The following is a 19201-nucleotide window of genomic DNA, read 5'->3' as shown; positions in this document are numbered from 1 at the left end:
AATCTTGATATTGAAACTTTTATTTTTAACTTTAACAACACATGCTCAAATGCTCTAGTGGTTCCCAATTCCAGTCCTCGGCCCCTGCCTGCATGTTCTAGATGTGCCTCTATACCAGAACAGCTGATTCAAATGATTCTTCTTCTTCTTCTTCTTTTCTATTATGGCGGATCACAAGCAACTTTAAGGTGCATACCGCCACCTACTGTACATGAGTGTGTAGCTGCATTACTTCACATCTATTAAATTCTACTTTTTAATTTTGTATTCTTAAGGTAAATAAACAATGCTTTCCTTAATTTGTGAATATCTGTTATGTTTCCTTCATTTCCTAATATACCTTTAAGATTCCATTCATGTCCTATACTTCTAACTATTCTCTTTAATTCTTTCCTTTTGTGTTCATATGACTTACAGTTCATCGGTATGTGTTCTACATTTTCTTTTTCTCCACATCTCTCACATTTATCACTATTTTTCTTCCCTATTAAATAAAGCATGTCATTCTATTCTTAATCTACTAATTATTATTTCTTCTCTTCTGTTTCTTTCATTAATGCTTCGAATTCGAACTGACTTTTGTACTTCATATAATCTTCTTCCTTTCTTATCTTCATTCCACATTTTTTGCCATTCCTCCATTTCTTTACTTTTAATAAGTGATTTCCCTTCCCCTTTCCCAAAAGGAATTAACATTGCTATGTTAATTCCTTTTTAATTCCTGCTATGTTATATTACTTTTAAATTAGCCCTTTTAGCTAATTTATCTGCCTTTTCATTGCCTTTTACTCCTTCATGTGCTGGCACCCAACAAAACCAAACATCAATGCCACCCCTATATAATCTAAATAAAATATGATGAATTTCTAATACCAGATCTTTTCTATTATTTCCTTCTCCCTTGATACTTTCTACTACTGCTTTAGAATCTGTGCACACCACCACCCTGTCTGGTCGAATCTCCTCCACCCATTGCAAGCTTAATATAACTGCCACCATTTCTGCCGTAAAAACCAACAATTGATCTGATATTCTTTTAGAAATACATTTTTTAAACTCTGGAATATATATTCCTACTCCCACATATCCTTTTAAATTCTTAGAACCATCTGTATAAATTTTAAGATAATTATTATATGTATTTCTTAAATAAATATCAGTCTTTATCCCTATTTCATTTAAATTCCAATCATTTTTCATTATGCTAATTTTCAAATCTACATTAACCTCTGGTATTAACCATGGAGGAATAACGCTAGTTGGATTAAACTGAGCTATTTCCTTGTCCTCTAATCCATACATTTTAATCCATTTCCTAACCATCCATCCAAATCCATTACTTTGGAACTTCACATATTCCCAACAATTTTGTAAAATAATTGAATTCACATTATCATCTATATTACTTTTAATTTTCATCCAATATGCTAAAGCTAGTTTAATTCTCCTCATTTCCAGAGGAGTTTCCCCAGTTTCAATTAAAAGAGCATTAATAGGTGTTGTTTTTATTGCTCCTATACATATACGTAAAGCTCTACACTGTAATCTTTCTATTCTTTGTAATGATGTTTTAGCTGCTGCTCCATATATAATACTGCCATAATCTATTATTGCTCTCATGAGAGCCCTGTATATGCTTAATAATGACCGTCTATCTGCCCCCCAATTATTTCCAGCCACAGCCTTTAATAGATTAATAACTTTTTTACACTTGGTTTCTAATTTATCTATATGTGTTTTCCATGAGTAAGAACTGTCCAACCATAAACCTAGATATTTATATTCTGTTAAAAGTCTGTCCATATAATGTTATTGTTTCTATATTGATATTTCTCTTCTTTGTGACAACCATATAACAAGACTTGCTTGCTGATAATTTAAAACCCCATTCATAAGACCATTTTTCTACTTTACTAATTGCTTTTTTAATATTTTCTACCACATGTTTAATATTTTTCCCTTTCATCCATATGGCCCCATCATCTGCATATAGTGCAGATTTTATACATTTACCAGTATCATAGAAAATATCATTGATCATAATATTAAACAAAATTGGACTAATTACACTACCTTGAGGTATTCCATTTTCAACATTATATTCATTTGAATAATCATTCCCAATTTTTACTCTTATTTTTCTATCTAGCAGAAAATTTGCTATCCAATTATACATTCTCCCACCTATTCCCATCTGTTTCATTTTTATAAGTAATCCTTCTTTCCATAGTGAGTCATATGCTTTTTCTATGTCAAAAAATACTATAATCATTATTTCCTTCATTTTTAAAGCTTTCTCTATGTCATTACTGACTCTAGTTAGAGCATCCATTGTTGATCTTCCTGTTCTGAAACCACATTGGTATCCATTAATTAGATTATTCTTCTCAAGGAAGTATCCTAATCTATTAACCGTTATTTTCTCCATCCATTTACTTAAATGAGAAGTAAGAGCTATTGGTCTATAATTATTTGGACAGGTAGGATCTTTACCTGGCTTATTAAATGGTAAAATGATTGCCCTTTTCCAACTATTTGGTATCGATCCTTCTTTCCATATTTTATTAAATAATTTTAATATTAATTTCAGTGTTACTTCCGGTATTTGTCGAAACATAGCGTAGCATAATTGATCCTCCCCTGGAGCTGAATATCCTGTCCCTTTCAATACTGTTTTTATTTCTTTCATGGTTATATTCATATCTAATGTTGACATAGATTTTTGACATTTTTCTAGTGAATTTTTATGATTTCCTAGTTTTTGAATCATCTGCCTTCTATGAGTATCTGTCAAGTGATCACCACTATGAACTGCCGCAAATGTCTCACCTAATAACTCTGCCTTATCTCTATTTAAAACCAATACCTCCTGTCCTCTGACTAAGGATGGAATATTAACATTGTTCTTTTTCCCCATCATTTTTCTTAACATTGACCAAACATTCTGTAAATTTATTTCTGAACCTATTGATGAACAATAGTCTCTCCATGTTTTCTTTTTTGCATCCTTTATGGTTTTCCGAGCCTTTGCTCTTTTCCTTTTATAATCAATAAGGTTTTCGATTGTTAGATTTTTCTGTAATATTTTAAAAGCTTTATTACGATCTTTAATTGTTTTACTACATTCATTATTCCACCAAGGAACTACTTTCTTCTGACCTTTCACTTTTATTTTTGGAATGCTATAATTTGCAGCATTTAAAATATGTTCTACTATTTGATTTGTACATTCTTCAATATTACCTTTTAATGTTACTATATGACTTGTTTCTTCACATTTTGTTTTAAATTTAAACCAATCAGCTTTATTAAAGCACCATCTTATTAATGTTAACTCTTCTTGTCTATTTATATTATCATTAATTATTGTACTCACTGGAAAGTGATCACTCCCTAGTGTAGACTCCCATTTAACATCCCATTCACATGCACTAACTAGGCAGTTAGATATTAATGTAATATCTAGACATGAAACTGTATTTTTATGTATATTTACTCTTGTACCTTTTCCATTATTAAGACAAACTAATGACCTTTCATCCATTAATTCTTCCACTATTTTACCATTATGATCTGTCTTCTTGCTACCCCATAGACTGTTGTGAGCATTAAAATCTCCACACCAAACTTCTCTTCTATGAATTTTCCCTATTTCCTTAAATATTTCATTATCAAGATTTTTACATGGATTATAATAATTTATGATTTTAATATTTCTGTGTTTCTTTAAATTAAATATTTCTATACTAATACATTCTAATTGTTTATTTAATGAGTCTTTCTTATAAGCTATTCCTTCCTTAATTAAGGTGGCACATCCTCCACCACTACCATTACTTCTATCCTGTCTTTCTATGTTATATCCAGGAATTTTAAAATCTAAGTTTGAGTTTAACCATGTTTCTTGTATACATATTACATCTGGTATTATTTCTAATTCATAAATATACTTTTTAAATTCTTGTCCATTAGCTATTAAACTTCTGGCATTCCATTGAAGAATATGAAGAACCATCAACAAAGCTTGTATCCTAATCCTGACCATTTTCTGTTATTTCAGTGGTTATTTCAAAATGGTATGAATCTGATCTGCTTGAATTTCTTTCATATCTAGGAACCTCCCTGCTGCTGTTACTATTGCTTTTATTTTATCACTTTTCTTCTTCATTTGGACTGTAACATTAATAATATGTGTTACGACCCGCTACCCTCACCCTGGCTCGTTCTTATTTCTTTTATACAGATTACGGGAGAGAGGGGCCGCAACATTAAGTGCGTAATGATTTTTTAACAAAAAGAAACCGAGAAAAGAAACAAAAAGGGCACCTGACGGAACACACAGTGTGGTGGGGCTTACCTTAGACGTCCGATCAGCTTTCTGAATCTCGTCAACCTTATGATCTTCTAGGTAATTTTTTACCTCAAAAGAAACACTACTCTTAAAATCTTCCAAGAGAATAAGCTGTTTTAATTTCTCATAGTCTTGACCAATATTCTTTGAACGCACCCATCTATCAAATGCTATTTCTTTCTCCCTAGCATATTCAATATAAGTATGAGTAGTACTTTTTTTCAAGTTACGGAAACGCTGTCGATAAACTTCCGGAGACAACTGGTAAGCTGCAAGAACAGTAGTTTTTACATCTTCATAAGATGATGACTGCTCTGCATCAAGTGCAGCATAAACCTCCAGAGCTCTGCCAGTAAACACACTCTGTACAAGAAGAGACCATTTATTCTCAGGCCATTTTAAAGCTTTTGCTATCTTTTCAAAAGACAGAAAGAAAACTTCAACTTCAGTTTCACAAAACTGAGGAACTAATCGGATGTTTTTACTTAAATCAAAACTTCTTTCTGCTTCCATAGCAGCGATTTTTTGTTTTTCTAATGCCAGCTTTTGTTGTTCATTCTCCAGTTCTTTATGTTTGTACTCAAACTCCCGCCTCATACGTTCTCTATCCAACTCAAGTGTGGCAGCTTCCTGTACTGCTCTCTGTCTGATACGCTCTTTTTCTAATTCCAATTTAGCCAATTGTAACTCCATAGCATTTGGGTGTATTTCCGAAAGAGCCACAGGGGAAAGTTTAGTTATTAAGGCTTCAATTAAGTCAACTTTTTTTATTCCAGGTGGACACTGAACCTTCAAGTGCTCCGCTATTTTTAACAGTTCTTCCTTTTTAAGTTGGTACCAGTCTCTCATTCTTAAAATCCGACCCTCCTTTAAGAATTCTTCGACTTTGAATTCCTCCATAATTTTCGCTACAGTTACAGGAAACACGAAACCCCGATTTTTCAATTGTAACGCTAATTGAGGCTAGGCGCCTGACTACGGCCAATTATGGCAATCAGAAAGGTTCGGCCGAGGAGCCCGTGTGTGAATAAACACCATCCGACAAAAGGTAAAGTTGAGTTATTGTATTTTAATGTATACTTTCTTTTATATATATCTTTAGGAAGGTATTGAATAATAATAATATTTTCTTATAAATATAAACAATAAACACAACAAGAAAACAACAATAACACACAACAAATAAACCCTGATGAGACACAAGAGGTTTTCTTTCTCTCATTCAAGTCCGTTTCTTTCTCTTTCCTTTTTCTTTTAAGGTGATTAATGATTCACCAACAATAGTCCAACTGGTGTTAGTCCGTATTCCAAGGGGAAAGAAAAAATAATTAAAGGTCCGGGGAAAGAGGAAAAATTTTTTTTTTTGGTTCTAGTACGTCCTACCGCAAAGCTGCGGTGATCCGGTGGTAGCTCGCCATCCTGACTTGAAACCGTGGGGGGGAAAAAACCTGACCTAGATGAGGTCATAAATAAAATAAAAATTAGAGTTTAACCAGGGTTAAACTGCTATTCAAAAACATACATAACTAACCAAATAATAATAGTCAGGAATCATTTAAATAAGTTTCCAAGTTAATATCACAGATCAAATAAAGTCAGACAAGATATCAAAATAAAATCAGACAAAATATCAAAGTAAAGTCAGACAAGTTTTCAAAATAAAGTGCACTTTTAAATTCTATGAAATTTTAATTGACGTTGTCAATTAAAATTAATTCACTTAAATACTACTTTGATAAGTATTTAATTGGTCTCGAGTTTTGTTGCGCAACTACTGAAACCTATCAGTAAAAATTTCCATTGGCCGTTCACAATCAAAAGAAAAATAACTAAAAGTATCGCTAAAGGACGAAATCAAAAGGCTTCTATAACATTTTAACGGCATATGGTTCATTCGGCCACATAATTAACAAACAAAAATGGTTTTTTAGACCGCAAAACCATTTAAAACGCCGATATACAAATCATAAGTGGGCGTGTCGCCATAGAGTTTCTACTTTTAAAATAAACAACAATTTGACAGGGAATTAGCAACTCACCGTCGAGTAGTGGTCACAACATGCTCAAAGTAATCCTTTGGCAGCTTTAATTTGAGTTTATGTTGCGATATGGTTCAGCGATTTAGGGAAACGCCGACAGAAACAGCTAGCCCGGTAACAGCAGCAACAGCCATGGAGTAGGATCAGAGCTCACCTTCAACCCAAAACTTAAAGGGTGGCTTCTCGTTTGACCCGCCAAAATAAAATACGGGTAGTTATTTTATGCCGGTTACACAATGGTAGCTTTTTTTTCTTCTCTTTTTTATTTTATTTTTATAAAGTCAAAATAAAGTTCCGCAATCCCGGACGAGCCCCCACTTGTTACGACCCGCTACCCTCACCCTGGCTCGTTCTTATTTCTTTTATACAGATTACGGGAGAGAGGGGCCGCAACATTAAGTGCGTAATGATTTTTTAACAAAAAGAAACCGAGAAAAGAAACAAAAAGGGCACCTGACGGAACACACAGTGTGGTGGGGCTTACCTTAGACGTCCGATCAGTAGATTATGTTCCTCAATCCAGATGGCATTCATGCAGAAGGGAAAGCCCTTGCGATCCCTCATGCGTCAGGCGTTTCGTTTAATAGTTTTTATGTTTTCTTTGTCTTTAAATATATATAGATCTAGTTTTCTTTTCTCTTTTCCTTAAAAAAATCCGCACCTCTGGTGATTTCGATGGTGGTTGGTCTTGGCAGGCGTGTAACTTCCCCGGTGCTAAAATTCCTAGCGTCCAGCCGGTTTTGTCCAAAAAAAACAAAACAAATCAAAACAAACGAAGACAAACTTCCTCCCGGCCAAAAACTTCCGACGCTCCCCTCTGGGTGGATCCGTCCCGAGGTGAAGGTACTCTTTTCATCCAGAGCCTTCCCGCACCGTTTTTAATCAATGTTCCTTTTCGAACTCCGCTGCTACCGCAGCTTCGCACACGCCACCATCACTCATCTCTCTCAGGTGTGCCACCAGCCCAACTAAAAACACCTGGGCTGGCTAAGCCCCGCCCCCCACCGGTGAACCGTCAAAGGTGCCAACAATAAAACAAAAATAAACAATCAAGAGGCGGAAGCAAAGTGCGAGCATGTAACATATGACATATAAATGCTACAAAGTTTTCTTTTTTCACCATCATTGTATTTTCCTCTATTTTACATTTATGTGAACATATATTATTCGTATTTGTTGTTGGCATTAGTATTTGTCTCTGATCATTCTGTCCTTGATTTGTGTTCCGAGAAGTATAACTTTGATCCGCTTCTCCCAGCCTCATTCCTCTTGAACTATCTTTCTTTACTCTTTTTAATGCTTCTGCGTAAGAAACTCTTTCTGTTATCTTAATTTTCTGGGCTTCTCTAGCTTCCCTTTGAACTATACATCCACCATAGGCTGCACTGTGATCACCTCCACAGTTACAGCATTTGATTTTAGCGTCTTAGTCACATTTTCCAAATTCATGTGGACCTCCACATCTTGCACATCTAATTTTTCCCTTACATTCTTTTGCAATGTGTCCCATTCTTTGACAGGTAAAACATCTGAGCGGTTTCGGGATGTACTCTCTAACTTTATAGTTCATGAATCCTAGCTGAATGTTTTCTGCCATGTTATTTTCAAACTGTAATATCACAGCCATAGTATCTTTGAGTTCCCCTTCTCTTCTACTTTTAATCCTGATGGCATTTGTTATTTTCCCTCCTTTGATTTCATTCTTCACCTCCTCCATTGTCATTTCAAGTGGAACTCCTGATATTACTCCTCTCAACCTTGCCATATAACCTGGTATATATGATTTAATTCTTTCTCCCATCAGAGTTTTCATTTTGATTATATTCTGTTGTTGTGCCTCACTGATAGCTTGTATTATCACTTTTCTGTTGTTCATGATTCTAGCCATTTTGATTTTTCCTATCTCTACCTCTATTGCTTTGGTTATCTTTATCGGATGAATATAACCCCTTTCTTGCTGAAATTCCACCATAACTTTGTATTCTACTTCTGTATTACTATTATCTTGTTCTCGCGAACTCACTCTTTGGTTTATTTTTGTCCTTTTACTGCCTTCCGCTCCTGGCTCACTTTCATCCGACCAACTTCTTGCTCTTTCATGTCTCTTTCTGATTGTTCTTTTCATTTTTGCTGACCTCGATATCATCCACTCCATTTCATTTCCACTATTTCCTCCTGATGTAGAAGCCATGCTACTACAGTCAATGTACAGCTTATGTGATCCACCAAATCAGCTCCTACCGCCTTCTTTGTTTGTTGTGTTCAAATGTCCGCCTTTCCGTCTCCTCCCTACTTCCGTTCCCAGTCAAGAGACCTCCAATCCCCCCCATTCAAATGATTTCATGACATCTTCTGCAGCCATCAAGTCCTGCAGGAGCCTGTTAATCACCCAAAGATTCAACCAGGTGTGGCAGAAGGGAAACACCTAAAACATGCAGGCAGGGGGCCTGAGGACTGGAATTGGGAAACACTGTTCTAGTATAGTCCCCTTGAAAATTATAAAAACTACCAAAAATAAATTATTATAGCCGTGACTTAATGAAACCACTGGTTCACTCAGACAGGAATGCAGGCTGCTGAGAGAAGGTGAAAAAAAAGATAAATTGCAGATTTTGAAAGACAATCTATTTAATTACCAGACTAATGTTAAATTAGCAAAATCTAAATATTTGATTAATGTTGTAGTTTCAAATGGCCACAGGCCTCCAGTCCTTATTAGTGTCCTGGATAGGATTGTTAATCCCTCCACTGTATCCGGTCCTTTGGATTGTCTTCCTACCGTCTGATAGAAATTTCTGTCACCTCTGGTTCTTACATCTTAAAGGTGATAAATGCCTCACTGCAGTCAGGTTGTGTCCCATCAATTCTTAAACAAGCTGTGGTTAAACCCCTTCTTAACTAAACAATCTAGATTCAAGTGTATTAGAAAATTTTAGGCCCATTTCTAAACTCCCTTTTTTATCTAAGGTCCTTGAAAAGTTAGTTTTAATTCAGCTTGAAATGTTTTTAAAAGATTATAATATGACTGAGAGATTTCAGTCTGGGTTTAAAGCTGCTCACTGAAACAGCTTTGCTTCCAGTGAATAATAATCTTCTATTAACAGTTGATTTGTTGTAGTTTTATTACTGTTAGATCTGAGTGCTGGTTTGATACTGTAGATCAGGGGGTCAAACTCCAGGCCTCCAGTCGCTGTCCTGCAGTTTGTAGATGAGCCTCAGGTACAAAACACTGGAATGAAATGGTTTAAGTATTTTTGTAACAGTTCCCATCAACAATGATTTCTGTCTTGTTCAAATTTAGTAAAGTAATAATTTATTATTATCAAACCGTTTCTTTAATTTGCTGATTTCTGACGCAACTATGGAAAAAAGTTGTAAGTGTTCATCAGAGACCAGAATATTTGCGTTCTCAGCAAATAACCCAAATTTTAATACATTAGATCAGGGGTCTCAAACTCCAGTCCTGGAGGGCCGCAGTCCTGCAACTTTTAGATGAGCCTCTGCTGCACCACCTGAATAGAATAATTAAGGTTCTGGAGAACTGATCTATACAAGGTGGAGGTAATTAAGCCATTTCATTCCAGTGTTTTGTACCTGTGGCTCATCTAAAAACTGCAGGACTGCGGCCCTCGAGGACTGGAGTTTGAAACCCCTGTGCTACAGATTAAATCAAACTGGTCCCAGTTCTGACCCTTGAGGTTCCCCACATACAATCAGATTTAATATCTTCCATTTTCACAAATTGTTTTCTGCTCTTTAAATGACTCCTCATCCAGTTCAGATCTAGTCCCTGAATTCCATAAAGTTCTAATATTTTAATTAAGATATGTGTCAAAAGTTTTTATATTTATGAAAACCCCACAGATAATTTCTTCTATTAACTCAGTCACAGCTGGTGATGTTGACCAATTTACTCTGAATCCATATTGACTGTTGAGTAGTTTATGTTTGTCTATGAATTTTCTCTCCTTAAAAAGTTTTTCTAGGATTTTAGAAAAATTTTAGATGTTGTTGGGAAATTGTCCTGTTTGGAACAATAAATTATAAAAGTTAATGTTTAGAGATTCAATCACCTTTTTAATGGTTTTCATGATCATCAGGATTTACTTTTACATTTATTCACAATATCAATAATTTATTTCTCTTAATGGGAAATCTTTGAACTGTTATGATTCTCAACCAGTGACGTGCGGTCAGGGGAGGCAGGTGAGGCAGTGCCTCACCAGCCAACATGGAAAGAAAGAAAATATATAATCATAAAGTAATTTAAATTGTTATATTCATCCGGTGGTTTGTACTAAGAAATATTTATTTTTCATGTAGCTTCACCAATTTCGATTTTTATTTGTTCAAAATCGCTGAATTTTCTTATTTTCCCATTCAAATGCTTGGAAGCGATGCCGGTGAGGCAGCAGCGAGCTCTGCCTCACCTTGGATTGCGCAACCCCAGGCTCTGCGCTGGCTGCTTAGCGGAGAGAGCATGTTGCTGTACGGCGTCAATAAAATGGTTTAAACTAATTTAATATGTGAACTTATTTCCAATAATTTAGCTTATGTATATAATGTACAGTGCTTTTTGTCACCAACTGTGTTTGTGTAACGTGTTTCGTGTAATGAGCGATTATAAACGGCAGAGAACAGGTTCGAGGTGAGGCAGGCAGTTATCTTGCCTCATGGCAGGGGGCGCTCAAGATCCCAGACGTTCGTCTTGTTCACTCCTCAACTGCCGAGTAAGTGACAGCGAGCTAGGCTAAACGATTCGGGAAGCAAGTCAAGTGCAGCGATAGATTACAATAGAGATAGTGATTTTTTTCCTCTCGCTTATCCCGACTTTCGACATGGATGGCTACATTACAACACTAAAAAAGTTTTCTCAAGTGAACTTTCAATCGAAGCAGGAGATAATATGTGTGTTTTGTGAGCTACAGTTTGTATGTGTAAGGATGCAGAAGTGAAACATAACCTGTAAACTGCTGTCAATCTATGCATCTATTTGCAAATCTGATTCTGATGACGTCAGTGCCTCACCAGCTATGAACCTCACCGCACGTCACTGTTCTCAACATAATTTAGACGAGTTGCTGCAGACGAGTTATTGCAGATATTTTTTCTCCTATATTCACAAAATAACTATTGAATTTATTTACTCTTCATATTGTTAATATTCTGGTTATTATCTAAAAATACTGTGGATAATTATTACTGTTAGAAGATTTCCTGATATTATTTAAAATGTTCCATGTTTCCTTAGTAATATCTTTATTACTATCCAATAATTTATAATAATATTCCTTTTTACATGCCTTTTCAATATTAGTTAACTTATTTTTATATTTCTCATATTTGTTTTCTGATTCAGAAGCTCAATGTTTTATAAATTCCCTAAAAAGTTTATTTTTCTTTTTACATGCTTTTTGTTTCCTTTCATAATCCACTGCTCATTTTTATGCTTTTCATCTTAATTTTCTTAACTGGACAATTTTAAATATTCTTATAAATTCTTTATCTACTGAATTCATATAATTTATTCTATAAATAAAATAAAATAAATAAACCATGTCATCAAATCAGTTTTTAGTGCACCAGTGAATCTTTTGTGTTGATCATCTGTATTGATCAGTTTTTTTTTACTCTGGTAAATGATCAGTTATGTCATCTATTAACAGTTAAACTAATTAAACTATTTTCAAGATCATTTGTAAAAATATTATCAGTTAATGTTCACAGTGTGATGAGTCTGATGATCTTAGACTGTAATGTTGTTAATAAATTATTCTGTCTTTCCGTTTATTTGGTTTAGAAGATCAATGTTGAAAACCCCACAAATAAATACAACTTATTGATTAACTTTATTAATTGTTTCTTCCATCCATTTCAAAGCCCTTTTCACTATTGAGCCTCGTTTCTGATAATGGGATGATATTAAAGGTCTGCGTTGTTGGACAGTTTGATGTTGTAGAAATTTGCAAACAAGCTTCTGCTGTTAAAGTGAATTATTGAAATGTTCAGTTTAATGTTGAACTGGTCATCAGTGTAAAAGTGACAACTATCGTTGATACTGATAAAAAAAAAATGTTTTTATCAGGATCAATGTCGTTTCCTAAGTCTTGCTGCTGATAGTCGTTGTACTGAAATGTATCCACATCCTCATAATCACCGATCCATAGCAAGTTTTTCCATCGGGGTGCGTCAGCAATGCCAGTTGCCATGGTAAAGTTTATATATCTGGCTACTAATTGGCATGCTGGGTTCAGACCGCATACCTGGTTGTCCTCTGAACGTCACTGGGTAATTTTGGGGAACTCGAGCGGATGGGTGATCAGCTCATCATAACGGAGATAAACAACGTTTCCTCTTTGATGTGCTGCTCTTAAGTCCTGCATCAGCTCATGCAGGACTGCAGCGAGCCTAATTGCCTTGACCCGGTGCAGAATAGTTGATCTGTCCTTGTACCTCAGGATTTGACGGAAATCGGCCTGAGTCTGTCTCCTCTGGGTTTCCCAGTGGGTGAGCTCTCTCCATCTCCATCTCATGTTGCAGGTTTGACTTTTCAGAGAGAACTGTCTTCACTTTCTCCTCCATCTTAGACCAAGTGTCGTTTGGCAACTTAGCAATTCTGTTTATATCCAGATTGTTTCTCCTCATCCAGTCTTAGATCCTTTTGGAGCCATTATTCCACTCGTGTTTTGTTTTTTTTACCAAAAGTTTTCCTCAGAGGATTATGAAAGTAGAATACTTTTCTCAGCTGAAACATGATGGAGGAGTTCTTGTTGAGTTAACTCCACTCCAGGAAACACCAAAAAATATATACTTTAACTGGAAACACAAGACTCTGTTACAAGTGCGTAGCAAATATAATAACTGAAATAAACTGGGAGAAAATTATAACTCAGCCCAACACGACAGAGCCCTGCAGAGGCGGGAAAATATGGAGATGGAGGATGCTTCTTCTGTGATGTTTATTTGGCGGTTGGGAAACAATGAAGATGGTTACAAATGTGCTTTTTGTTAAATTATTATTTCTTATTCATTTTATATTGAGAATTCGTGAATTTTATCTCATTCAGTTATTTTTATTTATTTTGTTGTTTTTGCCTGCGGGGGTCGCTCTTCTGCACTCCGTCTCATTTGTGTTTCCTGGGTTTCCATAGTTGCTTCCAGCTAGTGATGGTGAGATGAAGCCTCATGAGGCATTGTACCACTTGAGCCAATTGGTTCAAGAAAGGGTTCATTTCTTGAGGCTTCATGTGCACACGAAACCACCTACTGGCCAGGTGTATAATCACAACCCGCTGTATCTTAACACATGTGATGCATTGAATTTTTGTCTATTATGGGTCTTGGGAATAACTTCACAAAAGGTGTACATATGTGTACAATAAAATATTGTTTGAACAATAAAATATTGATTGAATGTATTCTCTGTGTGTAATTATTCCCAAAATAGTGTCATGTGATATGGCATGTTGTGTAATAATGTTTTTCTGTGACTCTAGAAAAATGGCATGAGCTTAATCAGGCAGAGGACAGTGAAAGTGCTTGTGGAACTAGGGAGGGGATAGTGAATAGGCTAATGCTTGTGTAACTTGGATGATTTCATTCATTTTTATTAAGAAACAACAATTTCTCCACAGTTTTAGGTTTCAAAGGATTTCTCTTTTTTGACACTACTTCTCCAGCCTTTGAAAAGACAAGCTCACATGGCACACATGATGCCGGGTCATAAATAAATAAGTGCAAGTTTGTACAGATTGGGGTACAGTGACCGATGATTAGCCCAGTATTCCAGGAGGTTCTCCAGGCTGCTTATGTTTGCCTCTGACAGGCAGCGCTGGACCTAGGTAGCCATCCATGTTGATGGATGTCCACATATCTGATGTAAGGCTAACAGCAGCCACCTTCTCTACTTTAGCCTTAGCGTGCTCCTTAGCAGACTCATATATATATCTATATATATATTGCTGAATTGTGACACATACAATAATGTAGTCATTGGTTTCATGTATGGAGCCACACATACCTGCCTTGTAGGGAGAACATAATAGACACAAATGTCCTGAATCCAACATCATCCACAATAGTGAAAGGCTGGGTATCCTTCACTATCATGGAGACTAGAGCTTCATCCAGCTCTTGTTTTCTGGTGGCTGGTTAAAAGGGAATAAATACAGTGTCTGTTACCTGTCTTTATTTGCACAACAAGCAAACATCAACATGCAAAAAATTGTGATAGTGTGTTTGCAATGTAGTAATGAAATACCTTGGCTGGGTGAAGCTCCAGTTTCCTCCCTATTCTCATGCAAGGCACGGTAGTGTCTTAGCATGGATGAGGTGTTATTATTGTACCCCAACTCCTTGGTGCACAATAAACACCTCACCTTTACAGAAAATAAGAAACAGTGAAAAATACAGTTCCTCATAAGCAAACCTAATGCATCTGCAAATGTTCAGTTCACCTTACCTTGTTAGGGTTTATTAAATCGAAATGTTCCCACATAGGGGAAATCCTCCTCTTTCTCGCTGGCTCCATCCTACTCCTATCCTGTCTTTGTGCTCCTAAATCTCCTATCTATCTATCTCTCTCCTAAACTCTCCAAACACCAAACTAACTGTCTCAAACTAAATAACCAACAATATCCAAACTCTGCTATCCAAACTATCAAAACTCTATCCACTCTCTCAACTGACCGCAACTCGCCTACAACAACCCACATTTTGAATGAAGCCTGTGGGGTTTATAAAGCTGTCAAACCGCGCGACAAAATCTGAGCCATTTCCCGAAGCAGTCACGTGGTACAGCCGGGCAGCGAGGCCTCGGACGTCATCGTTTTCGGCTCCTCCCCTAAATGAAGCAAGCCTCGATACGCGCTTTACGGAAACGCCCCCTCCATTACTCGACACACGCCTCGAAGCCTCGGCTCATCACGTAACATCACTACTTCCAGCCCTCATAGCCCCCCACCCCCTTTCCCTCACAGCGTTGTTCCCGCTGCTGTGGGTAAGTCGGAGCAAAGTTTGCTGCTGCTTGTTTTTATGTTTGGAAGTTCATGTGTTTAAAGGGGAAGGTCACTTCCTGAACTTATTTGCTCACAGCGCCAAATGTTATAGGCTTGGTTAACCAAAGCGCAATAATCAACAACCAGAATTAAGTTAATTATTGATATTTATTGTTGCATAGATAAAAAAGGATTCCCCGCTAACTTCATCCGTTCGTTATCAACCCGACATGGGGATCACACCAAACAGGATATAAATATTCAGGGAAGTGCCCAAAACAAACAATTAAACAAAACCAACAAAATAAATGAAAGGTTTTTAGTCCGCCCTCACAAATACTACAAGAAGAAAACAATCATAACTGGGTGGACTAACAACAAAGAAAAACCAAACGCTAAAAGGACAGCAGGAGGCAGTGCAAAAACTGTAAAAACAAAAACACAAAAATTGTTAAATTCTTATTAAATCATTTTAATCAAATCAACCTAAAACACATTAAAACACTGCCTACTTGCATTGCATAAATCAACACTCCCAGTTCAAACCGTGGAGTAGCCGATCTGGTGTAACCCTGACAAAAATATAAAACAATATATAAACATACAATTAGTTTTTATTAAAAAAGACCAAGTATAAAACCTACCTGCGGCAACGAACACCCACGCCCAGGTAATGATACAGTCCGAACACCATCAGCAATCAACTCCACAGCCAGCAAACACCCAACACACAGCTGGTCTGACACACAGGAAATTGATACTTTGCCACCATCCTTCTAGCTTCCCTTTTATGGAGGCTCAAACAATAGAAAGAGCGACACCTAATGGTGCCACCTGTTACACATGTAAAAGTTTCTATTGTTTATTATTGTTTGTTAGTGTATTATTTTGCAGTTTTGACCATCATTGTGGATTTTTAAAAACAGTTTTATTATAATTTCCTTTTCTTTTTACTAGCCAGTGCTAGTTCAGGACAGCTGGGTTGAACATTGTTTTTATTTTTACGTTTAGGACTGCAGAGAGAGAAAGAGAGGGAGTTGAAGAGGTTCTGATTTGTTTTCTCTTCTTTCCCAGAATATAAAAAAATATACTGACTTGAGTGAATTCTGAAGACTTAGAACTGTGGCTGAAATGAAGGTTTGAAACTGACGTGGTTGCAGAGGGGGGTCAGTATCACTCTGAGTTGATAGGTGATGACGGTGGTGGAACGAATGTTGTTTTGTCCTCTTTTGTTCTAACGGCTGTGTAGCGATACCACTAACTGTTACTTTGTAACAATTGTTAAGTTAAAATGTTGCAAACTCAATCACAATATGTCATTTGATTGTTTGCCACCGTTATATGTAGCTTTACTGTGCTGCACTTTACTTTGCACAGCGGTGTAACTTTACTGTGTCGACGTTTATAAACGTGCAGGACATAGTCCAATCAGTGCTGAGCAACACTTTGTGCTGTTAATGAAGCTCCCAGTTCAGAGCCTTTAGGTATTTGTAATTATTGGGAAAGAAGTGCATTAAATCACAGAAGCCCTCAGATGAACTCTGACTCTTGGTATTATCTGATTTCTCTGTTATCTTCTGTTTGTTCTGGAAGATAAACTCTTCAGTCTGGTGTTTTGGTCTCAGTTTGATCTTTCTTTAAATGACAATTTTGTTTCCAGAGACTTCATGATCCATTTTATTTTTTAATATTGTTTGTTTATTTAGTTTTTCAGTTCCAATGTTATGATCATTAGAAATTAGTTTATTGATTATTAATGTGTTCTTATATTATTATTCCATTACCACTGTCATTAAAAAGGTCTCAATACAATATTATTATCACAATAAGTTCTGGGACAATTAATCATCCAGTAAAATCAGTTTTCTATTATTTCTGTTTCTTCATCTGCAGATGATCTGCTGACTCCTGGCTGTGGAGACAAAGTGTTCGATCAGAAGGTTCTGATCAGTTCTGATCCAGATTCTGGATCAGAACCAGATGGAGGATGTGTTGGTGGGCGGGTCGCTGCTCTGGCTGCAGATCGTCTTGCTGTGTCAGAGGATCTTCACTCATTGGCTGAGCGTTGTTGAGACTGTAAAATATATGAATTAAAGTTATTAAGCTTACAAGTTTATTTTACATTTAAACACCCAGCCATAGGTGGTGATACAGTACTCATGGTATGTTTACGATGCAGTGAAAATAAAAGCAAATATCATCTAAAATCAAAACTTTTTGGTAATTTGTCAAGTTAAATCAACTTAATTCCCATTTTCTGCTTCTGACGAAGCAGCATAATGTATCGATGTCCGTTAGCAAAACATAGAGGCTGAGAACAAACCTGCAGAAGCTCCACACAGTGAGAATCAGGGTTGCTGTTATCATTTCTTTTTGTCACACTTTCTATCACACTGGAGATTTTTTCCACACCATTAGTTACTTTCTGCTGAGCTGTTCACCATTTCCTCCACTGCACTAATACAGTACAGCCATATTATGCACCATCTGCCATAAACACAACTACCTAGACTTAATGTGGACACATCAGCAGATTAGAGGAGCCAAATGATGTGGGTATTGCTGCACTACATGCTTTTATAGGAATGGGGGTTGGAGGATCATGAGATGTTTCACCCTTAAGAAACTATGAAGGGCACAGAGGGATAGATTTCCAAAAATATATTACTTTGATTTATATTTCTCATAAGACACAGAAATGGTAAGACATCACTCATCTTCATTAAAAATCTGTTTGAGCATTTGTTCAAATCACATCCATGTTAATGTGAAAACAAACGTGCTGCAGAAATATTTACCATGGCTTCTGCTTCTATAGCCATAATTATGAAAACCAAAAACATTTAAAGAGAAGTATTTAACATGTACGGAAAAGTAAAACAACGTCAACAATGTAGACAGGACAAATATATCTGGACAGTTTGATGAAATCTTCAGTTTTCCAGTGAAATAATGATGAGTTTTAATGTTTTACTTACACTAAGTATTTTTCACTTGATGTTAAAACGCCTCTTGCTTATTTCTAGAGGACTCTGAGGGACGCTCATGTTACCGACCTGCTTCTAATCAAACTAAACACCGTATCAGTGAAACATTACACCACGTTTTGTTTTGGCATTACACATCTCTGCCTTTTAGATCAAAAACTGTTTCACAAAGATGAAAAACTAATAAAGAGTCACCCAAAGGAGTTCTATCAAGGCTGTATTTTCAAAAGTTTAATTTTACTTAAACTTCGCTGAGATGATTTTCTGCTGTGACTTAGTGGTATTAAAAAATAAACTCCACTAAATGATGTAGACTGGTTGAGGAAATTGAAATCATCTATTCAACACACTTTTAAAGATGTCATTAATGACATGCCACAAATGTGAAAAGAAATATCAGCCTCCTCCAATACTCTGTTGCACAGAATTTAAAGTCTAATAGAGAATCAATGCACTTATCAGTCCTGCATCAATAGTAATAAGCAGCTCTTGTTCAACAAGCCCTATGAGGCAATTTATTACAACTGCTGAGCAACGAAAAAACAAAAATCAAAATTAAAATTAAGGATTTATTGATTCTAAACAAGCACCACTGTCTTGCTGAAAAGTTAATAGTAAGTTAGTTTTGTCTTAATTCAAGTGTACTAAGACGTTTGCACTAGAAAATAATCAGAAATCTTTGGTAATATTTTGTGTAAGTATTAAGACTTAACACTTTGAAGTGTTCAGCGCTGCACTCCGTCCCTCTGTAGGAGCAAGACAGCAGCATTTCCTTTATATCGTGGCCCATTCGCTCGTAGAATTCACGCATGTTGAAGGGTCTGGGCC

Source organism: Gambusia affinis, linkage group LG18 (assembly GCF_019740435.1).
Source record: "Gambusia affinis linkage group LG18, SWU_Gaff_1.0, whole genome shotgun sequence".
NCBI lineage: Eukaryota > Metazoa > Chordata > Actinopteri > Cyprinodontiformes > Poeciliidae > Gambusia > Gambusia affinis.
Note: the sequence above shows the minus strand (reverse complement) of the source record.